Source organism: Bos grunniens, chromosome X, assembly GCF_055505025.1.
Source record: "Bos grunniens cultivar Pamir isolate PY7600 chromosome X, Bosgru_T2T1.0, whole genome shotgun sequence".
Lineage (NCBI taxonomy): Eukaryota > Metazoa > Chordata > Mammalia > Artiodactyla > Bovidae > Bos > Bos grunniens.
This window is the reverse complement of record NC_141194.1, coordinates 66,104,353-66,113,668: the sequence shown is the minus strand read 5'-3', so window position 1 is coordinate 66,113,668 and position 9,316 is coordinate 66,104,353. Positions and strand designations below refer to the sequence as shown.

Here is a 9,316-nt window from a genome sequence, read left to right as displayed (position 1 = left end):
ATCCCCTTGAGAAGGAAATGGCAACCCATTCCAGTATTCTTGCCTGGAAAAACACCGTGGACAGAGCAGCTTGGTGGGCTGAACCCAGTACATGGGTTCGTCAAGAGTTGGACATGACTTAAGGACTGAATGACAACAACAACCAGGATCTAGATCCATGAAATGCTAGTCTATATATGACTTTCCTAAGAAACTCGTCCCGCCCTTCACCCTCCCAAATACCAGCTCTCAGGTGCCTGGAACTCTACAGATAGATATCGAGATCTCCTTTTAACTTAAGGCTTTATGTTCTATTAAAATGAGTACAGTCTCTTTCCAGAATGAATGAGGTTTGTTTCAAAGGCTTGCTTTTAAGTTCTTGGGAATTTAGAGTGCATTTTCCTGTAGAAACAACATCATACATAATAGTTAAGTTCTTACACCAGACTGTAGAAATCTGACTTTTGGAAAACTGAACCATAAAAATAATATAACTGACATGAGCCTCAGGCATCAGAAGAAGAAAGCTCTGCTGTTCATGGCATGGAGTATAGACGGAAGAAAGGAAGAGAGTTATTTTTTCTTTCTTGAGCATAAAGCCAGTCCATCAGCACAAAATTCAAATAAGTAGGGTTGCTTTTTGTAGCCCCTTGCTTTATAGAGCTCCTCCCCCCAGACTTTTTTTTTTTTGTACCTACAGAATTACTCTTTTTTTTTTTTTGTACCTACAGAATTACTTTATTTGTAAAATAACTCTTGATTTAAATACCAGACTTCAGGTTCGGTATATTTTTAACAAATGAAAACATTTGGTTTTCTGAGTTACAATCAAAAACAACTGTTAGGATGTAAACAACTGAAAAAACATGAATCAAAATTATAATCTAATAAGCAAATACCTTACAAGAAGAAATCAGCATAAGTTAATGCAGTGCATCCTTAAGGAGCCAGAAATGTCACGGGGGCTGCTACTCACTTCTCTAAACATTTACTGTATTGTCTGCTGCTACTTGGGAAGCTGAGGGAGAGCAGTTTTAATTTGCAGTTAATCAAGTGTTCCAAAACAAGCTGAAATTTCCTTAAATGAAAAATAAATATATATAGATTTCAGTTTTTATCATACAATATTGACACTACTGGGAAAACAAGGGGTGCATGAAATGTCAAAAGATTTAATTTACATGACAGAGGAAAAAATAAAAAATAATTGTTACAAAATCAAACTGCAGGAAACAAATTTGAAAGAACTATTCACTTCTTTATACTGAAGTCTTTCTGAGCACCTAAAATAAATCTAAAGAGCAGCATAAAGACTACTGAAATTGATTAGTTCAACATACTGTGAAGAAAATAACATTTTAAAAAATCTCAATTGAAAAAACTACTAATTATCTAATACTTTAGATTTCCTAACTTTTTTTTTTTTTTACAAGTTTTGTGGTTCATACTCAAAGTTCAATCTGTGTTTTAACATTTTTAAGTTCAGACATGCCAAAGTCTAAAAGTACAGAAGGCTTGTGATTTTTTATTGCTTTCATGCAAATATACCTTCTTTTTCCAAAAAATGAAGCCACGTCTATTTTCCACACCCATAAGAGTGAGGATAATAATTCTATTTCCTTTTTACTGGGATATGGTCTCTTGTGGAAATAATCCCTAAGAAACTGCTTTTTGTCTTCATAAGAACGGTCTTTGTACTTTTTAGGATTTAATGCTAAAATCTGAAGAGCGTCTTGAGTACCAAAACCTTCAGGCTCATCCTAGGAGATCACATGTGTACTTTTACTACAAAACAAAATATGTACTTTTGCTACACATAGTAGCTTTAAATAACAGCTATTTGTTAGCTCACAGTTCCTCTGGGTCAGAAGTCTGGTATGGTTTAGCTGGATCTTCAGCTCAGGGTTCACATGGTTAAAATGAAGCTATTGATCAGGGCTGCAGTTCTCATCTGGGCTTCAGGATCTTCTTCCAAGCTCACTCAGGTTGTTGACAAAATTCAGTGCCTTGCATGTATAGGACTGAGGTTCCTGATTTCTTGCAAGCTGTCAACCAGGGTCCACTCTCAGCTCTAAGAGGCTGCTTGCATGCCTTCCCACTTATCCTCTTCTATTTTCAAGCCAACAACAAAACACTTCTCGGTGCATCCAATCCCACTAGCAGTTCAATTCTCTGATGTGTTTGCCACTAGTTGGAGAAACAGTCTACTTTTAAAGAACTCATTGATTAAATCAGGCCCAACTATAAATAATCTCTCTATTTTATGGTCAAGTGATATAGGACTTTAATTTCATCTGAAAAATTCATTTACAGCAGTACCTAGATTAGTATTTGACTGAATAACTGGCAGACGGTGTGTGTACACCAGGAACCTAAGAATCCTGGGAGGCTAACTTAGAATTCTATCATACCACTGAAATCTGTTAGGCCTCACATAGTGACCTACCCTCTCCACCAGAACCCAAACTCCCACCCTTCTAGAGATACATAGAAAGAAAATACTTATTAATCTAAACACATTTCCATATAGTGTATTTTCAGGCAGCATAACAAATTTATGAGAAAAACTCAGGCCATTTGGTGAACGGTATTTTGGGGCAGAGGGCCATCATGAAGTCAGGTAAGACCTATTTGGGAACTTATTCCTACCCTCTTCCTGTCCCGTAAGCTGTTCCTATTTATCACAGTTCCCCCCTCCCCGCCCCCCCCCCCCACACACAGATATTTTCTGTAAATTCACTTCATTTTCTTCTTTATGGTTCAACTGCCAGTTGCATCAGGGGCCCTGGAGGAGAGGTAGAGAGATAAAAGAATGAGAGAACGGAGATGATAGTAGATGATTGCGTGAAAGTGTCATTTGTGAATCAAGCATTTATAAGTTAGAAACTGTACAAAATATAATTTCAGATGTCGCAGGAAAGCTCTTTGTCCTACATAGTTTCACATAACAGTTCACAAATGCCCAAGAATGACAAGTCATAAGACCTGTCTTATCACATTTAATTAGGGCCTTGAAAGTAAAGCTTGAATTCCTTAAGGATTCTTGTCATTCCTGAAGAGGCCTTGATTTCATATGAAGGCAAATGATCTCTCTCTCTGTCTTGTTTCACTTGCTCTCACTCTCACTCAAAGTTCAACTCAAATTTTCAATTGTTTTTCACTTATCCTGTACTTTCAAGAGGATAGTAGGACCTATTTCTGTTTCATATACCTAATTTAATATATGACCACAAGCAAAATGAGGATTTTAACTCATAAACCAACTACCAATTCCTCCATATTTCTGATCCTTTTATTCACCTGTTAAGCACTCTGGAGTTATAAAAATATAGGATACCATACTCACCTTAAAGTAGCTTAGAGTCCATTGTTGTGTGTTAGTCGCTCAATCTCGGACTCTGTGACCCCCATGGACTGTAGCCCACCAGGATTCTCTGTCCATAGGATTTTCCAGGCAAGAGTACAGGAGTGGGTTGTCATTCCCTCCTCCAGGGGATCTTCTTGACCCAGAGATTGAACCCAGGTCTCCTGCATTGGAGGCAGATTCTTTACCATCTGAGCCACCAGGGAAGCCCTGGTAGAAGAGTCCCATAGAGGAGCCAGAACATGTAGAAGCAACCATGCAATCAAGGTTATAAATACCAAACAGCTATCATTGCTTCCTGAATAAAGTCCAAGCTCTTTAGCCTAGAGGTCAAACTGGAAATTGGTTAACTCCTTACATGCCACTACTCATTTAGGAGAAAAGGCCCTCCAAAGATTACTAGAAAGGTCCTTCAGAGGAACAGGCCTCCAAACAACTATAAGACAGGTGGTCTCCTCTTGTCCCACTTGTCAATTAAACAACCCTCAAGGAGCTCGAAGACCCCAGCTGGCCCAGGCCGCCCAACGACGTGGGGCCTACCCAGGAGAGGACTGGCAGATGGACTTCACCCAGATGCCAGTTTCTCAAGGGTATAAATACCTATTAGTCATGATAGATACATTCACAGGATGGATTGAAGGCTTTCCCACCCGGACTGAGAAGGCTGAGGAGGTGGTAAAAAAAACTGCTCCATGAAATCATGCCAAGATTTGGTCTGCCCAGGTCATTACAAAGTGACAATGGGACATCATTTACTTCTAAGGTCACCCAAGGAGTCTCGAAAGCATTGGGCATTACTTATTATCTCCATTGTGCCTGGAGGCCTCAATCTTCAGGAAAAGTAGAAAGAGCCAATCAATTCTTAAAATCAGTGATAAAAAAGATAACCCAGGAGACCTCCCTGGGATGGAAGGAGGCTTTACCAATAGCTCTCCTCTGCACTCGCATTGCCCCTAAGGAACAGGTTGGTCTTAGTCCTTATGAGATGCTATATGGGAGACCTTTTGCTTATGTCAATGACCTCTTCCTAGATCCAGAGGTTCAGACCCTCCAATCTTATACCATGGCCATTGGGCAATTCCAACAGGATATACGCTTGTGGGGTATGAACCAGGACCCAAAAGATTCTAAAGAGTCACCACTATATGCTCCAGGAACTCAAGTCCTAATTAAAGTCTGGAAAGATGGGTCCCCAAAGGCTCAACTCCAGCCCACGTGGAAGGGCCCCTACCCTGTAATACTTTCTACCCCCACAGCAGGCAAGGTACCAGGACATGACTCCTTGATTCACTACTCATGAGTCAAGCCATGGAAGAAAACAGAAGAGGACACTCAATACACCTGTGAGCCCCTGGGAGATCTCAGATACCTATTCAGAACTACCAATGAGTGCCATTCTAATGAACACCCCAAAAATCTGGTTTCTGGGGATAAGATTTCTCAGGATAACTCTAAGGAGCCAACACAGCTTGACAGAGACTGTACTCCAAAATAGACAGGAGATAGATCTTCTGATCCCTGAACAAGGAGGGACTTGAGCCATCCTGGCTATGTGAATTTGAAATTGACCAATGTCCCTACTAGTCCTTGTTATGCTATATTGATGATGCCTATGATTATTCCATGTACTGTCAATTGTCTAACCTGTTTTGTCTCTGCCCAGGTCAACCAGCTACAACATGCAGTGCCAGTTCAACAAAGATATAAAACTACAGCTGACCACGGAAAATATCACACACCCTTGGACACCGCTTTAAGGACTCTGAGGATTGAGACTAGCAAGAGGGGGAGGCCCAATACCCCTCGCTGTCCCAGTTCAGCAGGAAGTAGCCAGAAAGACCTCGATGTCCCTATTCCCAAAGAATTGGGCCTCCCATCTCTTGAGGGGGGAATGTTAGGTAGGTAGAATAGGGAAAAGGAGTCCAAAATGGCGGTGGCTAAAAGACAAGGAAGGTCCGAGGACCAGAGTGAAGACTTCAGGCAGAATAAACAGAACAAACAGCACTCCTGGCTAAGCCCAATTTGCATAGGGCAGGCCCAGGTGGAGGAAAAAACCTATAAAAGGAGGAGCCAAAGCGCTTTCTCTCAGACTCTCTCCCGTGTGCGTGCGCTTTTCTCTCTCTCTCTCTCTCTCTCTCACTCTCCTGCTATCTTCTAAATAAAACAAAGCTGTAACACTGATTTGCCTAAGAACTATAACACGGTTTGTCCAAGACCCAAGAGCTAATGTCCGTCACTCCAAATCTTTGTTGTGACGAGACAAAGAACCGAGGAACATACACTCGCATGACAAAACCACCTCTGTGTGCTTATGTCTACTCCAGGCTCATCTTTTTCTACTCTCTATCTACTTCACCAAAACCAGTTTACACAGTATCCTATCACACCCATGCTGTGTATCTTACTTTTACCTGAGCTGTCCTTGCCTCCCACTCCTTACTTTTCACCACTTCAAATTTTACACATCCTTTGAGACTTGAGTCTTGAAATTTTTTGTGACCACAGCAGTCTTTCCCTTCTCTGAACTGCAGCACTGGCTATTGGTACCACTCATTTTACCCTTGGAATACAACTGTTTTGGGAGAAACTTAAAAAAAAAAATTATATATATATATATATATATATATATATATATATATATATATATATTCTCTTTAGTCTTTTCTCCTCCATTAGATTCTAAGGGGATTAAGAGTCTAAAATTTTTTTTAAGAGTCTAAATTTTTAAATTTCTATGTTTCTCATAACATAGCCTGACTCAGTGCTCAGTTAAAACTTGGTTAATCTACTGATCAGAGTCAGGAGAGGGAATAAGAGTGGTGGGAAATGACTTTCTAAGGGATATTGAGGCCTCTTAGAGAAGTGTAACCATTGCTCATGAAATACTCACTCTAGGTAGCTATATTAGGTATAAAAACCACAAAAGGATCAATTTTTTCTCTCAGAAGAATAAGCTTGTCTCTATAGTAAATCTGGCCAGGCTGTCCTGAGGAGGCTATACAGACTTGAGGTCATGTCATTTCTTGACTCACCACTTCCATCCCTCAGAAAAGACAATGCCTAGATCTAAAAAAGCTTATTTCTAGAAAGAAAATAATAGAAATTTAAAACTTGTACAGTAACTCTCAGAAATGGGTCCAACCTGATGTTTTAAATGAAAGAGACAGGATAGGGTCCCAGGGCTTCCCCCTTACTCTTTTTCCTGCCTCCAGGTACTTCCAACAAAAACTTAAACTGTCAAAGTACAAAAGCGTTATCTTACATACAGTTTTAATTTGCAGAGCAGGGCTTAGCACAATGCCCTGCATTTTGTGTGTGTGTGTATTATATATTATATATATACAAATATATTCACACTCAGCAAAGAAAGGTTTCTTGAAATGGAAAGCTAAACATGGACTCTTAGAAGTTACAGATAAATGATATCTAGTATTGAGAACAGGACAGAGTGGGTGTTTTGACTAATCAGTCAACCACCAACAATTAATAAGTATCTCATACAAGACTCTGAAGCTGCTACTTCAAGGGATACAGAGATGAATAATACATGATCTTTGCCTTCCAAAAATTCACAGACTCATTGCAAATAGAAGACATACTCACAAATGAAACAATTCCAGAAAAATATCAACTTAGTGTAGAAGCAAGAATCAGACTATAACTCAGGAATAGGACTGGGTCATTATTGATGATTTATTCATTTGTGACCTTGGACAAATAATCTCTCTGAATGTATTTCCTCCTCCTTGTTCCACCTAACTCACAGCACTATGCAGTAGTTCAGATGAGTGAGAGGATCTACATATGTAAAATAATATAAAATGCCAAGCTAAAGTAACATATAGTTAAAACATCATATTGTTATTGTATTAAACAGGTTGGTTCAGATTATAGGTGTGCCCTTTGATGCCAGCATCAACACAACAAGAAACCTAGACAAGAATTCCTAAGGCAAAGAGGAATGTTTCCTCGCTCACCCCTTATTTACCAGTTTTTAAAATAACTTTACTGAGGTATGATCAATACACAAAGTCTGTACATATTTAATGAACAGGACTTGATGAATTTGGAGAAAGAAATGGCAACCCACTCCAGTGTTCTTGCCTGGAGAGTCCCATGGACAGAGGAGCCTGGCAGTCTATAGTCCATGGGGTCGCAAGAGTCAGACACGACTTAGCGACTGAACTACCACCACCACTTGGTGAATTTGGAGGTAAATATATACATGCAGCCATCACCATGATCTGTGTCATGAACATATACATCAACTCTAAAACTTTCCTCCTACCTTCTTATTTTTTGTGTGATAAGAACATCTAACATCTACTCTCTTAGCAAATACAGTACAGTATTGTTAACTATGAGCACTATGCTGCACAGTAGATCTCTAGGACTTACCCATCTTGCACAACTAGAACTTTGTACCCTTTGACTAATACTTCCCCATTTCCCCTTCCTGCTAACCCCTGAGAGCCACCATTCTACCCTCTGCTTCTGTGAGTTTGACTATTTTACTGTCCTCATATAAATGGTGTCATGTAGTATTTATCCTTCTGTGTCTGGCTTCTTTCACCTAGCATAATATTATCCAGGTTCATGAAAGAGGACAGTTATTAATAAGCAAATCATTCCCTGTTTCCTCCATTTTCTTTCCTGGCAGTCTCCCTCTATACATACACATTTATTTTCAGATGAAATCAATTTTTATTAAAGGTTAAATGTAGTCTTTAAAAGTTGTGAATGTCAGTCACAAAATGATAACTTGAGGAACATTGATGCAAATTCCCAAAGTCATCTCCCTACCATTTCCCATTTGGAGATAAAAAGATACTAAATTTGGCCTAGTCCTTGCCCTCAAATAACCCTAGATGGCCAATTGAATATCTCCCAGGGAACAGAGAAGTAACATAAATGAGTTAAATTATCGAATAGAAGACAATAAGGAGTTATAGAGACTATGGGCAACTAGACAATGCATGTTCCATATGATGACATTTCTACTTAAAAATCGAGAAAATGAACTTGAACACAAAATCTCAAAAGACCTGTCTACTAACTCAAAAGGTTACCCTAAAAAAGCACTTAGTTGCTCTTTTGTCTTTTTCTTGGCCAACTGGTACCCACCACGCCTAATCTCTTTCCAGCTCTCTGCACAGTTTTCATTTAAAGAAAGTGGACCTGGCAGTGGCAGTGAGGACCACTCTGGATAGGGAACCTGGAAATCTGAGTTTTAGTCTCAGTTCTGACTCTCTTTTCCCACTTGCCTATTCCCAAGTACCCATCCTGAATATACTGCACAAGGTGACAGGAGGTCTTTGAGCCTCGGTTTCATTAACTATAGATGTAAAAGACTTGGATTCTGACCCCTAAAATGCCCTTCAACTGAGATGTCCTGTATTTAAACTTGGGCTGAGGGAGATGTTGTATTGGTATCTCTTTTTCTGTTACTCATGCCAGAATTCCACCTGTCCCTGGTCCTGGAACAGCCACATTAACTTTGGATTGACTCAGACTCAGAGGAGTCAGCTTTCTTTGGATAAAAAGTCTCTTCCTGACAACTTTGCTTTTAGTCAGAGAAGAGGGCTACCTTTGCAGGAGGAAACCAGTTAATACCTCTTTGATCCCCTGCCGCTGATGCAAGCAAGGAAGAGGGATTGGATGCAAGAGGTGAAGGCCAAGAAGTGACATCTAAGGAAAGTGACAAATGCCAGCAACAAAAATATCTGAGAGATCTTTAGCCTTTGGCCCTCTTTGCTTTGCAATGAAGAGATATGTGGCCCATATCTACCTCAGCCATGTCCTAGTTTTCCATCAACTTTCACCTGGTGCCTATCCCAGAGTATCCCATCCTGGATAGCCCACTCAACAGGAACATCAAGATAGTGGTGTTGAGGGGAAGCCATGTAGGGATCACTGTGAGTATGTGTGTTTGGGGTAGGAGGACAGAGGGCAATGAAATTCTGTGGTCACTTC

At 40.0% G+C, this 9,316-nt stretch overlaps 1 long non-coding RNA gene across 1 annotated transcript; it reads right to left on the bottom strand.

The window, feature by feature from the left end:
* Window positions 1–1,981: 1,981 nt before the first annotated feature.
* On the bottom strand, window positions 1,982–3,622 carry LOC147340635 (uncharacterized). Its single transcript, XR_015159542.1, has 2 exons — window positions 3,326–3,622; window positions 1,982–2,764 (listed from the first exon to the last, which is right to left on the bottom strand). It is a non-coding gene; the product is annotated as an uncharacterized LOC147340635 (long non-coding RNA).
* Between the last annotated feature and the right edge of the window lie 5,694 nt (window positions 3,623–9,316).